Source organism: Hermetia illucens, chromosome 6 (genome assembly GCF_905115235.1).
Source record: "Hermetia illucens chromosome 6, iHerIll2.2.curated.20191125, whole genome shotgun sequence".
In the NCBI taxonomy this organism is placed as follows: domain Eukaryota; kingdom Metazoa; phylum Arthropoda; class Insecta; order Diptera; family Stratiomyidae; genus Hermetia; species Hermetia illucens.
The window spans coordinates 8,303,650-8,328,099 of NC_051854.1; the positions used below are offsets into that span (position 1 = coordinate 8,303,650).

Below are 24,450 nucleotides of genomic sequence, written 5' to 3' on the forward strand. Positions count from 1 at the left end.
TCGGCCTCTCGTAGATCGTGTCGACCAAACAGTTTGGAATTAGATTCATATCTTTTGTATACTTCGGTGAACAGAGGAACCATGATCATGAGCCTTCTGTATGGGTATGTCCATACAGAAGGATCATGAACATGGTTGGTGGGCTCCTCTGGAATTCGTGGTATCTCGTAGCCAATTTTTCCTCGCACTACCTCGATTGTGTTGGTCAGATCATCAGCATTCAGAAGCCCCAGTGAAATCTCCTCGACCGTATAAAGCAGCGCCCATTCTGGTATATTTCGTGTCCACTTCGTCGTAGCAATCCATGGCTGTCAGATATGTGGATACGATTTATACACTCAGACTTCCGACATCCATTTTCGCGAACCACCTGCTCATACTGTTTGCTGACTTGATCACCTCATCTAGTTCTTCATAGAATTCCGCGAATTTGTTGGATGCAGCCGAATTGTATGCCTCTATCCCCGAGCATTAAGTAGGACGTTTTGTTGAGTCATTGCCTGCAGAGTAGTAAGCTGATCGTATTTTAGAGAGTCGATGTCCTCGTAGACCTCATCATTGACTCCAAAAACTGCTGTTAACACCGAGTCCTCTTTTAATTCTCTTCCTTGCTTGAATGTCGAGAACTTCGTCGATTTTCCGAATAATGTCCCTACACTGGAATAAGAGGTGCCTCAACAGTGTATTGCAATGCGTCGTTTGTGCCGAATTTCCTGCATGCTCACACATTTTTTTGCGTCTGGTCCAATACTCCTCGCACTTCTGCTCTCAAGCTTCCCCGAACTATTCTGAACTGACCTAGTTTCTCTATGTGGTACCCAGCGTGGGGCCTCCAAATTTTGTAGCCCTTGGTGGAAATATTCTGAGAGAGTATCTTTCCACACACGAGGAACAGAATCATTGTATTCAGGATCACGCGTGCCCATGTACATGGCGCGATTCGTGACCCCTACTGTTGATACCGCCAAATTCGGATTGTGCCTTGCAATCGCCAACTTTGTCAGTGCCTTCTTTCGCTCTGCCTGTTTCCGTTTCCTCGATGACAGGGTTTCTCCCGGGGGTTTTTCTGTTTCTTCTGGATCCTGCGGCTTCGTGCTTGTTGATCTCGATCGGCTTGATTCAGGTTCAGGTTCATATGGCACAAATTCGTGCCAATGGACATCGTGCAGGTGGGGTGTCTCGTTCTCGAATGAGCACTAGTTGATCTAGTTTCAGGTTAGGTGCCTCCTTGTTCCACTTTGTCCTGGATTGAAGATGGTGTAAATATTCTTGAGACCACCTACTTCAGAACGTTTGGTGAAGTGCCTTCAGCTGTTGCCACTGATCGTAGAGTTCCCGATGTGATTTATCTACTTCCGGCAATGCCTTCAACGGTCGTTGCACCAAAAAGTGTCCCGGTGTCAATGCTTCGATGTCTTCAGGATTACTTGATAATGGAACAAGAGGCCTTGAATTCAAGCAAGCCTCAATCTGGGACAGCACCGTCGTAAATTTTTCGAACGTCGGGACTACTTTCGCCCCATCAAATACACACTTAAGCTGCCACTTTGCTGATTTTACTGCAGCTTCCCACAAACCCTCCAAAATGTGGGGTTGCTACTGGAATGAACCGCCAAGTGACACCATCTTTTATGGAAATGGCTGCAACCTTTTTTTTTTGCTGAAGTTATACCCTGCTGCATCTCCCCATCCATCTGATTCTTGGCTCCCACAAAGTTACTGGTGTCGCTCGCCTCATGTGACCAAGATCGATGTACTGGTGATAACCTTCCTTTAATTCAACATCCTGCCCTGTTCCTTGAATTCCCCAGTGGCACTCTCTTAGGGTCGTCGTTAAATATTAACGTGACCGCGTATTTTTCGTATCCTCGCGCTGGACCGAGCTTTCGTAAATTACCTCGCATTCGTTTGCAACCGCTACATCATCCTGATCTGCCTCTGTGTGGAACTCCGTTGTAGATATATTAGACATCAGTATTGTGACTTCAGGTGACCCGATGGGGACTTTGCCGGAGAGAACCCATCCTAATTTCGTCTTCTGGGCCATCAATGGATCTCCTTTCTTTATTTTTGGCTCGACTATATCTTCAAACACTTCGCTTCAACTCCCAGTACCAGATCAATGCCTGCCTTAACGTTATATTTCGGGTCTGCAAGTTGTAGCTTCCTCATCTATCCGTTTTTGATCATATCTTCATTCGGCAGTAAGGTTGTTAGTGCTGGTAGTACATAAGCCTCATTCGCCAGCTCAAAGTTGGACACAAAATTTGGCTTTATTTTGAGCTCGACGGTTTTCCGGACACCACCGATGCTCGATACTGACGCCAATACATTTCTCTTCTTCAAAGCTAACTTGTTTGCTGCAGCCAACGCGATGAAGGATGTCTGGGAACCAGGATCGATCAAAGCCCGAAGTACCGAAATTGGTTGGCCCCCTCGCCGGTATTAGGGCGGTTGCTAGCAATACAGATGCCGTGCTTGATTTTCCCTTCGGTGGACAGGCAGAATTCGCACTTACTGCCTTTTTAAGGTGTAGCATGGTTTGGTGTTCTTTATTGCACTTCAAATATCGCACTTTACTCTTACACTTCCGTGAATCGTTATGTGATAGGCAGTTTCGGCATACCTTGGACTGCCTTACGAAGTCGTTCCTATCCTCGATGGGCAGCTTCCTGAACTCGTCACTTGAAAACATCATGTGTTTTCCTTTGCAATATGTGCAACCACCTTTCGTCTGGGCTGCAAAGGCTTTTTCTTCTGGGGTTGAGTTGGTGAAGGTCGGGTTTGGATGGTCAATTTGGTTGAAAGTGGTCCCGTGTGGAGAGGCTCACGTATGTTTGTGAACCGCTTTCCTCGCAAACCATGTACTTCCAACAACCATTTCGTGCGATACTGCTAACTGGATAATGCGCAATCCGTTATCATTGGGATCCCTATGTAAACTATGGGAGTCCACATATCGCCTGAATACGGGCTCCATCCCTATTTGACTGTTGGAATCCCCAAGCATGATTTTGATATCATACTTGGGACAGGTTGAGGAGGTCCGCTCAACTGTCTCGTAGAAGGTATCCTTCTCCGACTCTGCAGTCTCCTCTGTAGGGGCGTGAACGTTTATGAGGCTTGCTTTGCAAACGCAGAGTACTTAGATAACAGCAGGTTTCATTTTTTGGCTGACTAAGAAGCCTACCTCGAGCACATGGTTTACTGGATGACCGCTATAATATATGGTGTAGCGGCTCTTCTCCTGGAAACCGGTCTTTGACCATTGCATCTCTTGCAACGCTGTTACATCCGCCTTATATTTGGTCTGTACAGGGAGCGCACGTTTCATGAGAAAATGCGGAAATCGTTAATCCGTTGTCGTTGCCGGGTTCGTCGTTGTAAGATCCATCCTGTCCGAGGCTCCTTTTGTGGCTTCGTAGCATCGGTTTTCCGTGTAGGGTTGTCAGCCCTACCCAACCCCCAACCTGGAGAACCAGTTGGTACATTTTTTCTCATTTTTAGACGCGGGATAAACACCTTCGACAGATGACAGAGGACAGAGGACAGACGACAAACGACAAACGACAGACGACAGATGACCGACGACAGATGACAGAGGACAGACGACTGTAGTTTTTTCATAAAGAAAGAACTTCCAGCGATCACCAAGTGGAGGTGGAGATAGGGTTTGGTAGTAGAGCTGTTGGCGTTGATTCAGCAGGCGTTTCCCAGGTTTTATGCTCCATCGTGGGTACCAATCTACGTTTCGCCCTGGGACCTATACTACCCTTTGAGCAATATTATCTCACCCGAAAACTTATCTCAGATGCCGGAGGAGTACAAAAGAAAAGTTTCCTCAATAACAACGAATTTACATGTATCATATTTTTTGTTAGCTCCTCATGAATTCGAATCAACTGATTTTCAAATAAACCGCGCCACCACTCATCCTATTTATCAATAAATAATTAATTTACCCAACGTTTTACGAAATTAACGCATAAATAACATAAAATTATGTAGCGTTTGGCAATCAATAAAGAAACATTCAAGATTCTGAGACTTTTCACCTGTTAATCTCGTTTAATATCCCCAATCTATAGAAAAAGATACACCGCTCGGCGATAGATACTCTAGAAGAAAACTGGGAACATAACAGGGTCGTAAAATATCATTAAATAAATAGGGAAACCATTGAATGAGTTATACATGCATGAGTTCATCCGACCGGAGGATGACTCCGAAAGGCATACAGATGACGACAGTATCTTTGTACATATAAACCCGAGTTAATCTTATTGCAAATTCACTTTTTTTTCTCTTCAAGGCCTATAAATTAAAGATTAGTGTTGTTGATAAAAAGAAAAAAGAAAAAAATAATTCAAGTGAGAGGAAAGCCAACGGAAAAAGTAGAAAAACGAAAACCTGTTGGTCCACTCTGCGAACGGTATCTTATTTTTCGAACAGATGGAGTATCTTTTACTGAATTTCTCCACGTCCGGACAAAACGTATTCTATCAACGTGTCTTCAAGCGAATATATTAGAAAGATTGAGCATGTAAACAGGAAGTTTGTAGCGAGAAGAGCCAACGAGATGTCTTCCATTGGAGTAAATTTGAAATACAGACCATTTGCAGAATAAACACAGGAGGGAATTCCTTGAAATTCGAACTTGTGTTTTCTTTAGACGTAGTATGCCGATGGCAGTAATTATCCGCTCTCCTAATGCTTCTAAATAAAATGATAATAAAGCAGCGGCTGAGTATCGTGCTGATTGCTTGTAAGAAGTGGATAATTATAGAAGCACCAGCCGAACTAGGAACTGTGGGAGTTTGTAGTCGTCGTTCGGCCAGAGATACATATCGATGGAGCTCTGTCTGGCAGATACAAATGTAAACTCAGCTTCCAAGGATATCACCCCAAAACTCCTTTCGGGTACTGTCTCAACCATATCAAAATTTCTGTAGCGTAGCAGACCAATAACTTCAGATAGGTATCTGAAAAGCCCCTTGAATATCTAATCAACGTATTCATGTCGGACGCCGAAATTTATATCTTCCATAAAGTCATGAAACTTGTGAGTGTGAAAAAATAGTGAATATAACGACGTGAGAGTGATCAGTCTGTCGCCATTTATCATCCAAAAAGCACACAGAGTCCGCTCGGCCTGTTCCCTCCGTTGACACAAATGCGTAACGTGTGTCGAGCCCATGTAAATAGATGCGAGTGCCAAGACTAAGCTCTAGATACTTCAGCTACTCGGAGCCTTCCACCTATCTACATGATAATCCACATGGAATCTGGTTTGTACAATGAATGAATGTCGTTTATCAAATAAGAAAACTGTAGGTGTCATGGGAACTAGTGTGTAAATAAATGTGGAGTAAAGTATTGGCAGCCGCAGAAGCTCACCTTGAACCTTGAAAATTCTTCGGGACCAGAGATCGCAATGTGACTCTCGGGGGGAGGTTCTTAAGTGGCAATCTAAGAATTTGTAATGGTAATGGCTTTTTCGAATATCAGTTTTATGAGGGGCTGTTATCATGCCGGAGTTCGGTCGGTTATAAAATTTTATAATGTTTTTTACGAGAGTGTTACGTACTTGGGACCAATTGAACGAGCTGCAGAAAACCGAGCCAGCCAGCCAGAGTCCGTGGCTTCGTTTTTAATTGACACTTATAATGCAATGTCTTGCACTATCAAACTGAAATAATGCCTTCGCTAAGTTATCCGCTGGCAGGGACTCCTTCATGCCAGTACTTTGGCTGTGGTATCATTGGGTATTCACATGGTCCAATTCGCACTAGGAATGCGCTATTTTGAGTGCATATTCCGTGAGTTGTGATTTTTTAGCCCCGCGAAAACCCATGAGGAGAGAGGGGGCAGGTGGGGACATCGGCTTGAAGAAAACCATGAAGAGATGAAGAGAGGAAAAAAGAAAAGAAGAGTGAGGGAAGGGGAAGGGAGAGGAGAAAAAGAAGAGGGGATGAAAGGAGAGGGGGCAAAAAAAGAGGAGTGAAGAGAAAGGAGAGCAGAGCGGGGAGAAGGGACAAGCTAGAAGGGGCAAAATAGAGGAGAGGAAGAAGAGAAAAGAAAGGGAAAGGAGAAAGTAGATGGTAGAAAGGGGAAGTAAGAAAGAGAATAGAGAAAAAAGAAGGGAGAACATTGAACGGAGAAAGAGTGTGGCGGCACATCGGAGGCATGAACCACGACTGCATTGCCTTGGTGAATTCGCCTCCGCCGACGACGTTCCGGCTTTGCTTCACTCATCAGCTGACATGTCGCCATCAGGGTGACCCCCGCAATCCGGCAACGTGGTTCTGCTAATAGGAGGCGCAATTCGCAGTGGCAGGCGTCACAAAAAACGACATGTTTTTCAACCATGTCTTTATCGGTGTCGACGAGGAGACAATTGGACTAGTTACGAAGGTGAGGAAACGAATCTGAACCACTTGCTGAACGAGTTGACGCTGGACACTGGACCGCACCCCCAGCCAACTGCTTCGTGAAATGAGGTAACTAAGTGGAGATAACGTCAACACAGAGCTATTCAAGTCCCTCTGGTTGCAGCGGTTCCCGCGGAGCACTCGCGCCATCTTAGCTTGCGCGGGCTTGAGATCGTTGGAGGCGTTATCCGCCACGGCCGATAAAGTCCATGTGGTTCTTTTCGCGTCCCGTAGTCGCGGAAGTCTCTAGAGACACAAATCGGGAAGTTAAACAATTAAAGGCAATAATGACGACACTTGCGGACACAGTCTCAATGCTTACGGTGAGGGTAGGTACTTTGCGTTCGGGAGGTAGATCTCGATCCCAGGCACGGTCCAAGTCTGCTTCTCGAAATGACTTTCGGGTACTCGCACGACGAGACCCTTGTCGGCCTCAACGATTTGCTGCTACCAAGGCTCAAGCAACTAAATGTGCCACCGGATGCAATTTCAATGCAACAAAAAACTAGGCCCGCTGGGTGCCTGGGCAGCTGCTACGGTTCTTCCGGTACCCCGCCCAAACACGTTGATACCGCCGCAGAAACTTGTGGCTGGCTGTCGCGAACTCCTCTCCCATCCAGGCAGGTGGACATGGATCTCGGACTGCGCCGAAAATTTTCTTGGCGATTCGTTTTGGCGCACATTACCACCCCCATTTTAAGCGCAGACTTCCTGTGTCACTATGAACTGTTAGTCGACCTGCAGAACAAAACCTTAATAGACCCCGTAACCACTTTTAAATCGTCAGAAGCAATTTCCATCTGCGCAAACGACATTCTTTACATTGTGTTCCAGGACATTGTCCACCATCGCATTCGCGCACTACCCCGAAAATATCGCAACACTACTACTGAAAGTAACTTCTCTCAGCCGGTTAAGCACGAGTTGAAGCACCACATCAACAGTGCCGGCTCCCCGATCTTCTCAAAGTTGGGTGCTCTATCAGCCCACAAGCTAGCTGTTGTAAGGAAAAAGTTTGACGATCTAATGAGCCAGGGTATTTGCAGCCCTTCCAATATCTGTTGATTATCTCCACTCCATTTAGTCACTAAGCTAAACGGTGAATGGGGGCCTTGCGGTAATTGTAGGCGTGTGAATGCTTAGACAATTCCCGACCGGTACCCTATCCCACTCCTCCATGATTTCGCGCATTCAGTTACAAACTGCCGTATTTTCACGACCTAGGATCTGGCCATGGTGTATCTCCAAATCCCTGTTGTTTCCGAAAATATACCGAAAACGGTTATTTGCACATCTTTCGGACTCTTCGAGTTCACCAGGATGACTTTTGGTTTGTGCAACGCTGCCCAGACGTTTCGAATATTCATCCATTCTTTGCTACGAAACTTAAACTTCTGTTTCCTCTATATGGATGATGGTTTGGTCTCCAATTCTTCCGAATCTGATCATTTGGACCACCTCGAGTGCATTTCTCAACGTCTCTTTGAGACCGGGCTCGTTATAAACGTTGAAAAATGCAAATTCCTATAGAAGCAGATGAAATTTCTCAGCCAGATAATTACCCCTGACGGAATTCAACCTGACCCAAACAAGGTTGAAGTGATAAAAAACTAAGGATCTGCTAAGGTTCTTGGGTATATTGAACTTCTATCATCGTTTCTTGCCCGAGTCTGCTCATCACCAAGCGATCCTCAACGCTTACTTGTCTGGCCCCAAAACCAAAGGCTCCGGCGAGGTTGCGTGGTCTACTGCGGCCATCGAGGCGTTCAAAACGATCAAATAACAACAGCAATACGGCAATCGCAGCTTGAAGGCAAACTCCAAATACAGGTTCAAGGAGTTCCCTATTTTCGGCTCAAACTCCTACTTATTTTGCGAGACCTCAGATAAAGAACCTAGGCCATTCATTTCGGCCGATTTTCGCAAGGAAGTGTTTCACGCAATACATGATCTTGCGCATACAGGCATCAGGAGGACGAACCGGTCAGTCACTGAAAAATACTTCTGACCATCCATGAACATGGTCGTAAACTCTTGGTCCATACAGTGCATGCCAGATGTGCAAAATCAGCAAGCACGTAAGAAAGGAAGTAGGCGTAAGGGCTTTTACACCATCCACCTCATTGGCCCTTTGTGAGACTTGCACGAATAAAAGTATTGCCTCAATCATCATCGACGTCGGCGTGGAGAACGCAGAGGATTGTACACTTTTCTCTATAAAAAAGTTGGAACAGGCAGTCCTCTCTATGAAAAACAAGAAGGCGCCAGAAGCCGATGATATTCCAGCAGAGGTATACAAATTGGTATTCCAACACCGACCAGACCTACTGCTCGGCGCATTCAACGCTTGCCTGAGAGAGGACGCTTTCCCTGCGCGTTGGAAGGTGGCAAGGCTTGTGCTGATCCACAAAGGGAAAGGCGACCTCGAGTTGCCGTCTTCATACCGCCCACTATGTATGCTTGACACTGCTGGAAAAGTGCTCGAAAAGCTCATCAGAAGTAGACTCGCTGAAGAGAATTATCTCCCCGGCAGTTTGATTTTAGAGGAGAGAGATCTACAGTTGATGCTGTCATGCAAGCCGAACTCGACGGGTAGTGCTCCTCGTAACGCTTGACGTCAGAAATGCCTGTAATTCCGTAAGATGGAAAGACATTCTAGGCATACTAGACAATGCTTTCCACTTCCCGAACTATCTCTTACGGATATTGGGGGACTATTTGAGGAACCGCTCCCTGCTCTATGAAACACTAGAGGGTCAGAGAAGGATGGAGGTCACGTCGTGACTAAAAAGAAAATTCCCACCCTGCGTCCCATATCGTTCGGCGAGTCGATAATCGAGTCGAAACCAGCACTAAAGTACCTCAGGCTGACTCTTGACTCAAAGATGAGCTTGTTTGAGTAACTCAAAGCAGCAGCGAACAGGGCTACAGCTGGAGTCTCAGTCTTGAGTTGGCTAATGGCGAATGTTGTTGTATATCTACTAAGAGACGTCTCATTATGGGAGCAACGCAGTCGATTCTGCTCTAAGGCGCGGAAGTATGGGCTGATGCCCTTGATAAGGAGGTGCATCGTAAGCGCCTTTCTCAACTGCAGAAGCTGCTTGTCATACTGTCTCCGAACCGGCCGTAATGGTGATCGCGGGAGTGATCCCCGTTGCCTTCCTTGTCAAGGAGCGTAAAGCTATCTACCGCAGTAAGAGCGAAAACTTAAGAGAGATGGTTACTCGTGAAGAACGTCGACGCTTCCTTACCGAGTGGCAACTCTCTTGACAAAATGAGTCAAGAGACAGATGGACTACGCGGCTCATCGACAATTTAAATCCGTGGCTGAACCGAAGGCACGGTGAGATTGATTACTTCCTTACCCAACTTCTAAGCGGGCATGGAGGTATTCAATCTTACCTGCACAGGATTAGGAAGGCGCAATCTCCTGATTGTGTGTTCTATAATAGAGTGGTGGACGACGCTGAACACACCTTTTTCTCTTGCGAGAATGGTGAGTGGTGGTGGGACGGCTTTTGTCAGCAGCTTTATGCAGACACAGGGGAGCTCTCTCCAGATAACACTGTCAGAGAGATGCTGAAGAGCGCTGGCAGCAGGAGTCGTGTTGCGCATTATGTTCGATCACTTATTAGACCGGCGGAGGGACCGGATAGCAAGGGGCTCCCTGAACTAACAACTCCCTTTCTCCTCTCCCTTCTCGTTGGAGAAAGGGATTGCCTGACTGGAAGATTCCCAAAGCCGGGAGAGCCGGAGAACTAGCCCGAAGTAGTGTGTCAATCGATTCCAGGCTAGTTCTCTGATGACAGGGAAGTGTTTAGTTGGTAGCCCGACAGCGTACTGCTACGAGAGTCGAACACTCTGTGCGTAAACACATCCACCTACCCTACTTCGAAATGTGATGCTGTTAGTTGAAAGGGTTGGTTAAAAAAATGACAAGAAGTAAGTTGATCACCCCGAAGAGTGGGATCACAGGCTCTACAGCAGAACAAATTTAAAACAGTTCATCTCAGATTACCTAAAACTTACACAATTCCTTCACAAAATAAATCACAATTTATTTAGCTAAAATAAATCACAAACTTTGCAAAAATACAGCAAACTATTTTCCATGTTTGCAAGGCAAGTAAATTCTAATAAATTACCATTTAACTGAGAGTTGGTCGTCTACAAGTGCCATAAATTCACAAACTCGTGTATGAAACTGTAATTCCTCCATTTAGTGTGCGAGGATATGTTATAATCTCATAATGGATATTCTATGAACTCTTTCATATAGAAAAGCAGTCTGTCCGCTGCCATTCGACTACACACAGAACCGATAATAAATTTCCAATTTTTAAGGTACCGCGCTTCAGTGAATTTGGCAACCTGGACCACGTCCCGGCTAGAATATCCATAAATGAATACAATTTCTGTCGAGTAATTTCGGTTTTCCAGCAGATATAGCTCTAATTTCAGAAGTCCCCAGAGCGGAAGGACAGATCCCTCTAACGATTCATGCGAAATTTGCGTAATAAAATGGACGTAGGCTCGCAGAATTTTGACTAGATACATCACGCGCAGATACATGTACTTAATATAATTTATCGTAATCATATTTGGAATGGAATGATGCTGGTTTCCATTGTTTGGCTATTCAACTCAAACGTTTTTGCATTTACATGCGAAATGCTGGAGCTGACCACGGATCGACTGCCTTCTGCATAGGAAATGAAAATGCTAATGATGCTTTCAAACTCCATGACCGGATACTGATGGCCAGGCGCTGCATACCCCGTCCATCTCGTTGTGGATGTACGTGAGCTTCCTTGCTATAGTATGTATCCTACCCACATATCTGCGGATGGATTTCTGCGAAAAGAGGCTTGCAGTTTCTAAAATTCTCGCCGGACAATGAACATGGAGTTTAGGGGCCGAATTTTTTGGTAGTCCTAACCCACACCTAACAAGAACCGAAGTTTTATTGACATTCCAAAGCATTAGATTTTCCTTTTGGGAGAGTTTCGAGCTGGAAAAAGTGGCTCGAAACTATCATCCACGACTTCCGATCCCTCCTCACAAAACAGCAGAACTAACATGCCTACTATGGAAGATAAGACTACCCAGCCCCAACCCTATACTCCGCACAGTACTTGGCCAGCATATCGGCTACATATGGCCGGAGATAAAGAGCACGCGTGTGTCTAGCAATTTGATTTATATTCTGATCAAGTCTGTAAATGTCCAGTTTTGCATTAAAGCTCCGATGCCCGCTCCGTCCAGGGTTGCACATGGACAACGCAACCCGTACTGCCTCGCTCTCCTGGCCGGGGCTCGGGGTTAAGGTCCAGGTCCAGATCCGGCCATTCCGTTTTCAAATGAACTTTAGCTGATGTTAAATTATGCAAATCGGATAAGCTTGTATAGATAAATTGAATTTTGTAATTGTTTACAACTCGATCGTATTGATATGGACCAGAGGAGGCTGTCTGTTAGCACGCCCTTTGTAGTGTCCCCTTGGGGGAAATATACAAACCTAATGGGATACAAATCTATCGTCCGTCGAGATAGATATTCACAAATAATGCAGTGAATTAAATGATATTCTTGTATTTTGGTATTGTATCGGAACTGGGTTAAATCAATGAATTCAGAGAGAATGCAGGCAATAAAATTGTTAATCGAATCGGATTAGGCAGGCAACTGAGTTGGCTTAATGGCTTAAAGTTGAACGTTTGAGATTTACATTTTTATTGACACTTAATCTCTGAAGATAGAAAAAGAATCCGAAAATTGAAATAGAATTAAGTTCGAATGCAAGGGTTACACCGGAGTCCAGTTTGCGCTTAAAAGGGGAGGGTCGAAAAGTATCTTTCGGATTGCCATAAACTTCACGGAGGAAAAGAGATGTTTTCGTAAAATGTGTGATGATTTGAAGAGAAAGGTGGGCGAAAAAAGTTCTGACAATCGACCTTGAGCATGACCTAGGTCAACTAAGGCGCTATCAAACCAAACGACAACTTCCCCAAAGACAACCATGGAAGAAAGTCGAGAGCTCCGAAGTATAGCTCATTGTTAATGGAGCATTTGCAAGTCAATTCAAAAATTAGATAAAACTCTTCGCAACTGTTACGTGTTTCGTTCTTCAAAAATTCACGTGGCTGATCTAGCTCAGATGTACTATTGAAGCAGGACATAGACGACCAAGGTTAACATGCAAATATAGAGGCTTTTCGACTCCCTCGACGATTACCTACTTTGTCATGGTGAGGGAGCTCAGTAAGGAAGATCCTTCCAGAAACGGGAGGTGACACCTGAAGACAAGCGATAATCAAAACCCCAAGCCAAGGTATGACTACCGTGTCAAGGGCTGAATGGTCACAGGGGTTAAGATGTGGCCATAAACGGTGACTCTGGGTACCATGCGACCCCCAGTTTCAACTAGTCTTGTCTCGGCAAAAAGGCGCACTGCCGGGATGGTCTTACTTTCCTCGATAAAATTGAGGCCATGGCGGTCAATTATATTAGAATACAAAAAAAAAACAAAAACCTTTTAAAAAACTACAATTAGATTTCGATCGTGATGATCCAACCCCGAGTGTAGGGGCAACCCTAAGCTCATGGATGGAGAACCTGAGTCTAGACTCAGATTCCGCACTTACTCAGGTGGGAACCAATCTAATTAGGACCCAGTCCTTAGCGTACAAGTCGAAGCAGGCCCTTTCTGTCAGTATTCCTGACCCCAGGCTCCAATTGGCGCCACCTACCGAGGCTGAAATCTTGCCCATGAGTAAGCACCTGTCTACGGACAGCAAACAACCTTCGGGCAAACCACCTCCGGGCAAGGCGTCTCCGGCAAACCACCTCAGCGCAAACCGCCTTCAGGGAAATCACAAACTACGCGCTGTGCCAAGGTTAAGGACACAGGATCGTTCGGGGCACTTCCGGCTAAGGGGAAACCGAAGCGGCAGCGATCCTCTTCGACACAAAAGGCAGCGAAGAGGGATCGGCCGGCCTTCATTTGCAGCCCAATGCTATCGAAGCCGATGGATGGGTCTTGTATGACGACTCTAATCCATCCGGTTATGATACTGAGCAGTGCGAATAGCTTAGGAGGAAAGAGGAAGAGGAAAGATTGCATCCTCGCAAGGCATTAAGCTTTGCTTTGAGTCGGTAGGTGTATACCGTAAAATGTTACAGCTAAACTTTGCCGACAAAGAGGCAAACGAGTGGCTCAGGCGGTACTGCTCCTCCCTTAACGATCTGTGGGAGGGTGCACTACTAACCCTGAAAAGGATCTCTGAACTGCCATCGTTCAAAAAGTGCTTCCAATGGCTTGCAGAAGTAGAGCGGAATGGTGCTGGGGTTCTGCAACAACTTGTTGTGCAGAATAATCTCAACACCTTCACCTGGATGCTGCTAGACAGCAAAACGGGAGAGAGAGCCGATAGGCCGGGAAGTTTTCTCACTATCGGCGTGTTAAGAAGGTTCGGGAACAATCGGGCTCCCGGCTCTACTATGGGCTAGGAACCGTCACGTTACAAGTGTCGGCTCCTAAAACCATTCAATGGGACGTGCAGCCATGCCATATTTCCCCCCATTGTCAAGCGCCGACCGCACTTATCAATTGTCGGATCAATTGCTGCAAAACATTTATATACCTCATACAAGAATCGTGGGTTGTTCGTGGGCTAGTCAGGGGCCTAAACTTCCAACATGTTGACCTGTTGTATGCCAATGGAAATGATCCTGCATGGTGTTCTCAAAAGACTTCCAGTTGGACCAAATTTGGTTAACGGCCGGACCAGACACATCGGCTAAACTAACCATAAATAGTCAACAGGGAGATAGAGAGATACTATGGTGCTCTGCATATTTTCCCCATGACGCAGAAGACGTTCCCAGTGGAACATTCATCAGAGCCATCCAATATGACAAAAGTGAAAGCATGGGAGTAATAGCAAGATGTGATGTCAACGCTCAGCACATATGCTGGGGAAGTTTCAACATCAATGCAAGAGGATCGAGACTACTGGAGTATCTGGTAGGAACCGATTTGCAGATCCTTAATTTGGCTAATTGGATTCTTCAAAGTCGTCAGGCGAGACCTCTCGGTCATCGAAATCACGGTGGCATCCCTTGACATCGTGGTTCTGGTCGGAGAGTGGAGAGCATCAAACGATATCACACTCTCAGATCACAGACGCATTGATTTCGTAATGGGCATGGATCCACTTCCACCCACTCCATTTCGGAATCCGCGGAAGACAGATTGGGCGACGTATAAAATAGAACTGAGCACCCGAGTCACGATCCCTGGGAAACGCAGTAAATCCATTGCTGGAATTAATAAGACAGCCCAGATGATCACAACTAGCATGAGAGAAGCTGTCCGAAGGTGTCCGCTCAACATGCCAATGAAGGGTAAAACACCATGGTAGAACTCGGATTTGGCAAAACAGAGGAGAATGGCAAGGATGCTCCTGTGTGATTCAGCCGCTGACTGGAATTGCTATAAAGAGGCACAGAAGGCTCTAAAGAAGAGTATAAGATCGACTAAACTATCATCATGGAAACGCTTTTGTGAAGAGACTAACTCTGTTGAGGCAACCTCAAAGCTGAAACGAATTTTTATTAAAGGACTTAGTCAGAAGCTGGGTTATTTACGTTTACAGAACGGGAGGTACACAGAAAGCGATGAAGAAGTGGCAAACCATTTACTTGAAGTGCCAGTCTCAGGCAGCATCCAAAACCTAATCTCGGTGATAGGTGGTGATATTTATTCCCAAACCAGGGAAACACCTACACGGACGTAAAAAGCTTCCGACCGATCAGTGTAACATCTTTTCTACTAAAAGGACTAGTCGATCGGCTCATAAAGGATACACGCATTCCTAAGTGGCCACCACGGAAACAGCACTCCATGAACACACGGCAAAAATTCAAAAGGCGATGTTCGAAAAAGAATACGCCTTAGACGCATTCATGGACATCGAAGGCGCCTTCAATTATGCCTCATTGGTGGCAGTTTGTGATGCGGCAAGAGAGCATGGAATCGAACTGCTGTTAATCAGTTGGATCATTCTCATGCTAGAGTGGCGAAAAATCCACATAGTGGTCGGCCGGAAGTCTATTGAAGCATGATGCCTTAGGGGTTGATTTCGCCGACGATGATCTAAGGACTTATGCTAATTTTCAGAGAGTCTTCCAGGCTCCTTCTCGCTGAGCATAATCGTCGATAGTCGAACATGACATGCCCAAAGTCCTCAGATGTACAACGACATTCAGGGCAAAAGGGAGAATCATCCAATCTGAACAGGTGGTAGTTAATCTCGCCGTGTCGTTGCTGATTCCCGGAATACGAAGAATCAATGTGCGGGTTCGGCGGTCTCTCTGCGAGTTATCCTACCGTTGTTGCAATTTTTCCAGCGACTCCTGCCTTGACACCCTTCTTTCCTTCTTTTCAAAATCTTTTCAGGTAGATCCATTATTCTTTTCGCGTGCAGACAGCATGTTCCACTTGTCAGAATGTCCATTAGGATCATTCCTACAATAACATTCCCTCAGCAGAGATTATAGCAATCAGAGGACATGGCTTATAGCTTAGTAGCGTTAAGGGAGTGCAGCGTCTTCAGCCAACAGCACGACACTCTTGTCCAACACTTCAAAAAAACGGGAGAGAAAGGCTCGGCAGCAAGAAACTTCAGCCGCAATGGAGAAGAAACCACAGACTCGCCTGTCAGAACCTTCTTCTTCGCTTCTACCAGCAAAAACGAAAGAAGGGGAAGCTGCTGATGTGGGCGCAACTGGTCAAATTCCGAAATGTGGAAACTGATCCATGAAGCCCAGACACTGTGAACCTGGGAGGGGTCCCAGCCAACGTCAACGTAAGGCGTTGAGAAAAAAAGCGGAGCTGCGCAGGATGCAGGAAACTTTTCAGTTAGCGGCGGTTTCTATAGTAGACTGTCAAATTAACCTGCAGCATGCTGGCGGCAAGGCTGGCAAAGTGGCAGGACTGTCCTTATATATTTCTGATTCAACAGCCATGGGTTCGTTTTAACAAAACTTGTGATATTGAATCAGTCAAGGGGACTAGGATCTTCTTCGATGAAAGATCTTTGAGACCGAGGGCATTCTGCTGTCAAAATTCTTAGAGGCAACCATGCTGAAACAATTCTGTTGTTCCCAGAGCCTAATTGCAGTCAACTTACAATACCAGAGTAATGGTAAGAGGAGAAACATCACAGTTGCCTCTGCTGCTTACCCTGGGACCTGGTAGTGTATCCAGAATTAAGTGGCTTTGAACTCTTAATAGGTTGTGATGCGAACGCTCAGAATGTTTGTTGGGGCAGTAGCAAATGCAATCTTAGAGGAGAGAAGCTATTTGATTTTATCATTTCAGCTAGTCTGATGACCGTGAACGTAGGGTATGCCCTAGGAAAATGGTTTGGACAAAGTTCAATGGACTTCTTGGCGACAAAATAGAGTTCCCTAGGAGACTAAGGACTCCTTTGGCGATAGAAAATCAATTGGAAACTCTAAATCGCACACCTTCAGAGTTCTTTGAAAAGGCTTGTCCTATTTCTCGAAGCCTACGCGGTGAAACGATTCCGTGGTGGATCGAGAACTGCAAAGACTCAGGAAATCAATCAGAAGAGTTCTAAATCGTGCTTGCAAAAGCAACAAGGAAGAATACCGGCCAAGTTGGACTCTTTTAAAAAAACCGGGTGATACTTTTAGGAACTCCATAGTTGAGTTTGTACAGACTCTCTTGGAAGTGGGAAGAAGCGAATTGGCGGTTTATGCAAAGATAGAGGACGCAACTGTGAAAGGCGAGTAACGCGATGGGGTGGTTCGTGGACATTGAAGGGACCTTCCAACAACTCTGTGATGCCGCCAGAGAGGATGGTGTTGATGAAACTTTAATTAAGTGGATCTACGTTATGCTAACGTAGAGATTGCTGTGTGCTGAAGCGGGTGTCGATCGCTACCTAACAACGGAACGGACGAAGGCTATCACCACTTTTGTGAAGTATGTTGATCAACTCACTATTATGGAAACTGCAAAATCTGCCAATACACGCTCAAGCTTATGCAGTAGACGTGCTTTTGCTAGCTGTTGGTCGAGATCTCGGAACGGTGTGCGTCGTTGACGGGTACAACCTTTCAACTCTCCGAAGAAGTGAAATATCTGGGAGTTATTCTAGGCAAGAAGCTTCTTTGGAACAAACATGTAGAGGTAGAGATGAAATGAGCTCTCACAGCTTAAGGGCTGTGCAGGCGACCTTTGCCTCAACATGGGGACTTAGGCCTCAGGTAAACATGTTGCTATCATTAGGCCGATGTTCGCTTATGCATCCGTAGTGTGGTGGGTTAAGGTAAAACAAAAGAGTTTTCGCTGTAAACAAGCCACACTGCAAAGAACTGTGGGTCTGGGTATCACCGGTGCCATGAGTACCACATTCGGCGCAACTTTGATCGCATTACTCAATTTGCAACCCTTAGATTTGTTTATCCAGAGCATTGCAATGAGAGCAGTTACCTAGATCAGGCATTCGATGGAGTCAAATGGCGAAACCGATCACGACGAGCCGACCCCACTTTTGAATGTGACAAAGGCTCCAGAAAAAGAAGACTGCGATGAGAGCAGTTCGTAGACTAATTCTATTGAATCTATGCGGAAACAATGGACATGGGGAGCACAGAGTATTGAAGAGTTATTGAGCCTACCTAATTCTTGGACCCCCATATATCTGTTTGGTAGAAGATTTGAAGTTATCTTGAAACGAAGAGAATACTGACGTCTTCTATACCGATGGCCCAAAAACAGGGTTCTGGAGCCGGAGTCTACCTCTCAAATAAAAACGAGAAGTGGGCTTTTCCCTTGGCGCAATATAAAACGGTCTTTCAGGCTGAAGAGTATGCGATCCTAAAGGCGGCAACCTGGCTGATTGACGAGCGGTTGAAGGACAGGCGCATCGCAATCTGTACCGACAATCAAGCTGCAATGAGGACGTTGAGGAGTCCTTTGATCACTTCAAAAATCGTTCAGGAATGTAAAAACCGATTGAACTCCATCTCTAGATTCAATACGGTGAAACTACTCAGGGTACCTGGTCATTGTGGTGTAGAGGGAAATGAAATCTCAGTTGCTTTAGCAAAAGAGGGTTCAATTTCATCCATACCCGGACCGGAAACAGCAAAGCAGGGGAGTCAGTAGGATTGGCTAACGCTGCTATCAAAAACTGGGAACAAGCTTCCCATAATGACAGGTTGCTGAGCCTTAATGTTGTTAAACATACCAAATTTTTCCTGTTAGAACCAAACAAACTTACTGCAAAGTCTATCCTGCCGAAAATCAGGAAAACTTGCAGAAGTATTGTAGGCATTCTGACAGGCCATAATTCACTAGCTGGGCATACGTTCAGAATAGGAATTATCCAAGATGACACGTGTCCATTCTGTAATGTGGTAGCGGAATCCACGGAACATTTTCCATGTGAGTGCCTTGCCTATGGATGCATCAGACATCAGATTTTTGGTGCTGAGGTGCTGCAACTGCAGCGGGTGACTTTACATCCACTAACGGAAATCCTGCGATACATAAACGAATCCGGGATATTCCGTTAGACGGGGGAATCGAGTACAATGGGGCAACGGGGGTCTGAGTGCTCGGAGGCTTTGCCTCTCCCCCACCTCAAACACACACACACCCTCGCTTGGATCAGGAGATCAGTACAGAACATTGACAAGTGTCCTTAAGGGGTCACACTGTAGCCTCTCAGTTTGGTGATTAGCTAGTCACCTCAATGAATTCATACAGCGTGATGTGTAAATTGCCCATCCTTGGAGTTAGCCCCTCCCTAAGTGTACCGCCCTGAACTGTTTGCCTAGCCTCGTTTTAATTCCCCAACCGTTAGTGTATGATAGTCCTGTTTTGCTATGTCAAACGGAAGCAAAAATGCCTACTACCGCTCAGTAACTATACCAAAGTCGAAATCCCATTACAAACGGCACACCCGCGTCTGCATCATGAGTCGAACAAAATTCACCAAACGAATCCTCCAGCTGCCAACCAACTATATTTGATCAAATAGTTCCCAAGCCATTAAGGCGAATTCTCATCAAAAATTTAACTTTTTGATTAAGGACTTTTACATTTCAGCCAGTCATTCATCCATTTGTTGTTGCTTCCCCTTCATTTCACTTTATTTTTTTTCAATTTCCCATTTCGTCCGTTTTCGATTCGCTACCATCGCAGGCTATCAAGCGAATCCTTGGACATGTTCAATTCTATAATAAAATAAAATGCATAGAAACAAAGCTGCCGTCGGGTACCACATTTAATTCACAGCATTCGATTTTATTTTTCAGTTCAGCACCGTCCGTTTGGGGCTCTAGTATGGGTTGGGTAGGAGCGCGTCGGGTAGTGGGGACGGCCCCTTGCCTTCTGGGATGGATATGGCTCATATAAACTGGTCATCCGCGCCAGTTTGTGGCCATTTGGCATGGCGGCACGCATTTATTTTACGGCCGCTCTGCTGCTTGCTGAATTTGTTGCAGAAATTTATTCATTTCGCGCTTCCTGTCTGCGCTCTGCTCACTAGCCATCTTCAACCATTTGCTACAGTCTAATTCCTTCGCAGTGCTTCCACCTTTCTTGAAGATTGCGATGTGGCGATTGTTTAGCCATGTGCATAGGGAATTGGGGGTTTCGGTTGTGCTTTGCTCTTGAGAGCGAGGAGGAGGTTTATCTGCATCTTTGCATGGTACTTACTTCCTCAAGCACTTGTGGATTGCAGCCTCGCTGACATTCCGATAGCACCTTGAAATTTAGCTCCCGACCGGGATATTTTCCGTTTAATTAACTGCAAATATTTTCCCTGCTGATCACAGATTCCATTTGGGTCTTTGGTGCCAAACGCACAGTATCCCAGGCACTTTGTGGCTCCTGCAACGTTCGCTGTCCCATTTGCTCGCTCGATGAACATTCGCGCGATTCTGACTCGACCAATATACCAGAAACTAATGGAACTCGCATATCAATATTTGATGCCAAGAAAATGCAACGAGCTGCATATTGTGAATTGGGTCGTCGGGAATATATGCTGCGGTTGACCATGCGGCAAGAACCAACATACCCCTCACCCAGCTTTTCCGCTGTCCGGCCTGCAACTGTCCCCCACAGGATTCACACGAATATATGACTATCCAGATGCCCAATATGGACCGCGAGCTTATTTGAATTGAAAAATGGGGAACTGGTATACAAATGGGAAGCAGCGTACTAGCATCTGCGATATGGGATGCTAGCCGTGTTGGGAGGATTGCCCCAATGCAGATGAGATGAAACTGTCGGGTTTGATGGCGAAAGGGTTGCTGCAACCTATTTTTTCTGTCGATATAGAGTGGATATCGATCTGGTGGTAGTTTTTTTTATGATTTTATTTTCAATCAATGGATAGGAATATCCGTGCGAACGTGGAAAAGGCTCTTGTCTACATTGTGCAAAAACGAATTTAATTGAATTTAATTAGAGCGAGTCCTTTGAAGTTTAATTTTCTAAAAGTGTGGAAAACTTATTGAGATGGGTAATGCCTTTTTCAAAGAGGTCGTCTGCACGCCATTTTATCGGAGCATTCGTATTTATTCAGGGGTCGAGGGCCTTGCTGGACATAGGTCTGTATCCTTTTCGCAGGAATCCTTACCAACCAACTCCTGCAGATCTAAATAAACAATCTTTTATTGGATTCCTTCCTTGGATAATACCTTGTCCGTAAGATCCCTAAACCCTCAAGCTCCTCCAACATCTCCTCTCCCGCCTAGAACCGCTCAACCCATACATCGAGTCCCAATCTAAATCCCTCAAAGCGATCAATTCCTACAACTACGAAAACTGATTAAGCCGCGTGATAACCATTTGATTTATTTCGCATTTCGAGTGGGTAAATTAAATTATGTTAATACTTGGCTGTCCAACGATTGGAATGGATTCGTAACGTGAGGCTGTAGCTGACTTGCTGACTTGGTTGCTTATTTTTATGGCCTTGCAATTGTGAGTAGATGGTGAGCGGCATGGTATGACGACGGGAGTTACTTCGGCAGATTGGCGTGCAACAGCACAGAGTCCGGAAAAAAAGAACGAATGCGAGATTGTGTGTATTTATTTGAAATTGAAATTTAAAAATATTGAAAAAGGCAATGCAGTCGGAACGGAGTGGTTGAGAATTGTATTACATAACAGGATGTTACGAGGATATTCGTTATGGTTGTGAATGAAAAATTGATGATTTAAATAAATAATGGGAAAACTTTATTAAAAGAAAAGCTCATGAGGTTGATTTGTGGAGATCTGTCGATTTCGAGCGGTTAAGACTCAGTTACTTTTATGAATAGAGGGAGGGCTCTAATTGTTCTTCATGGCATCCATCAATTCCTCAGTCAGTCCTCAGTCCTCCTTCAACGGATCGTTCCCTACCCTAGCTATACCTGCGAGACAACTGCTACTGACCGATACACGTCAGGACACACTAGGATTCCCCGGAGCCATTGACAACTTCGTGCCGAGGTTGATCGCGTGGTATGAGCCTAGCTCTCCCAAGGTGGCAGTTGTGGTGTGTCTGACAAGCCAGCTCTTTTGAGACCCTCCTCGAGTGGTGTGCATTAAACCGGTATTAGAAGACTGCGTTGCCACGAGTGAGTTGATTTGCCTGAGCCCCGGGATCTCCTAGCCTAGGTCAGGCTTCAGGGAACTGAACTAAAGGCTTTGTTGCCGAGGGTGCAGCCGTTGCTGACTATTCGGGCCCGCTTCATCGCATACGAAGATGGAGACACTGAGATCACCGTAAGTGTCAAGCAAATCGGAAAAAGCAAAAGGAGGAAGGCGCATCTGAAGAAGACTTCACCCATACAGTCTCCAGGACAACAGTGACAAGAGGCAACAACACGTCGCGCCGTAAGAAAACCCTCTGCCAGAAGGAAAAGTGGAGAGACGAATGAGGATCAGACCCAGCTCTGCCTGTTTAGCTGACGGAAGACTTTTAGGGAAGTCCTCAGTTGCAGAATCAATCACTTAGACAACGGAGAAGAAGTATTTTCTACTCGGAAAATGAGGGGTGATGGAGTCCTCGTCTTATTAGATCCGAAGACAACTAGTAAATGTATACTCTGTGAAGCGGTTAAGGTGCTACTGGGAGAGAAAGATTTGGTCTGTAGCCATCCATCCACGTGTTCTCTGGAAATCCGATATCTTGACTGCCTCACACATCTGCTTCTCAGAACTCATTTCCCAGGGTACGACGCCATGGCGGATGACAACAACATTCTACCTGACACCCCAACAACAAATATAAAGGAAAAAAGGAGAACTAGAAACTAGCAAAAAAAGTATGCTCCGAAGATGGGGTAAGGTGGGCAATAGGAACCTTTATATCACTAACGTCACCCGTAGATGGCATCTTCCAAGCACTACTCCAAAAAGGCCTACGAATCATGTTAGGCTCTGTTCTAAAGGTGGTAATAGGCAGTACAACCTTGGTATATATACCAAAGGCATTTTCATCCTAAATTCTTCGGACCAATTTGCCTAACATCGTTCGTACTCAAAAAGGTGACGAAAGTAATAGTCATAGAATTAACGTTCTAATGCACAAGCCCTTATATCGGTGTCAACACGATTACCAGGCAGGATGATCAACCGAAATTGCCCTATATTAACTGTATTGCGTGATGCCATAGAAACAAAAGAAATAGTACTGTATACGTTTTTAGACATCGAGGGACATTCGAAGCACATAGCACAATAAGCTACAAGATACCCTAGTCCACAAGGCAGTGGGAATCACCCTGGCCTTCAAGATGGGCATAATGTTGAGGCGTTGAAGCGTACAAACTCAATTGTCATGAACACTGCTACTAAGGTTACCCACAGGTGGGGGGCTAATGTGGAATATGGTAGTTGATGAACTCCAAGGAGAGCCAACAAATACTTGAATAAAAGTCCAGGGTTACGCTGACGACATTAGTTTAATCTGTAGGGGCAAATATGAGGACGCCCTATGTGACAGAATCCAAACTGGACTGAGAATTACTAGTACCTGGTACAGAAAGACGAGCCTGTGCATCAATCCAGCCCAAGCCACATTAGTACCTTTCACCCGAGAGTCAATAGGTTACATGTCATATAGAGAAACAGTTGACCTCTGTTTCTCTATAAACAGAAAGACGCATGTTGAAAACCTGTGTTGATAAGCTACGAGGGTGCTAATGTCATACAGGTCCATAGCAGCAAAGTTGGAATATACTACTCAGCGCAACAATCAGGAAGTTGCACCAACTTCAAAGAATAGCTTCACCGAGGTGGAGAGCTGCTTCCATCAAAGGAAGATTGACATTCTTTCTAGACGATATCGTACTTAAACCAACAGCTGGTTACCTAGCGCACTGGCGAGTCCCTCACAACATAGGAAACGGGCGCAGGAGCCATTCATACAAGGAAAACATACCCTGAGTCAATGAGTAAGGAAGCTAGCATATTCCATGCGAAAATAGATGCTACAAATCCGCTTCTTCAACCTCGAAAAGAACTAGAGGGGACAGAATATTGCTATTCTGACCGACAGTCAAGTAGCTATTGTGGCACTTAGGTGCGAATCCTTTATTAGACTAAATATGTTCCGTTCGCACAATGAGGTCTCGATACTTTAGGTCCCAGGCCACATTGGGTTAAAAAGCCATTCAGGCAGCAGATGAGGTAGCCAGGAAAGGAACAGGGATCAAATGGAAACCACCTAACCACTGATTGACCCTCTCGGACTACCACGAAGTGTTAGCACCTTACCAGTATGGTGTAGATGAAACCGTTAGTTGGAATATTTTATATTCAACTTCCGAGTTTCTTCACTTGACATTTTCTGAAGCAGATGACTTCGGGCATAGGACACATAGGACATAAGAAACAAGTCAAAGATAGTCCATGGAGGACCCGTTTCTTGGCATGCTTAAAAGAGAATTTCACTGCTTAGTCAAATAAGATTCT

The 24,450-nt window shown here is 45.4% G+C and overlaps 1 protein-coding gene across 6 annotated transcripts in view; it reads right to left on the reverse strand.

The window, feature by feature from the left end:
- Nucleotides 1-24,450, reverse strand: part of LOC119659043 (protein winged eye) — a 303,312-nt gene that overhangs the window by 96,996 nt on the left and 181,866 nt on the right. The window lies entirely within an intron of this gene.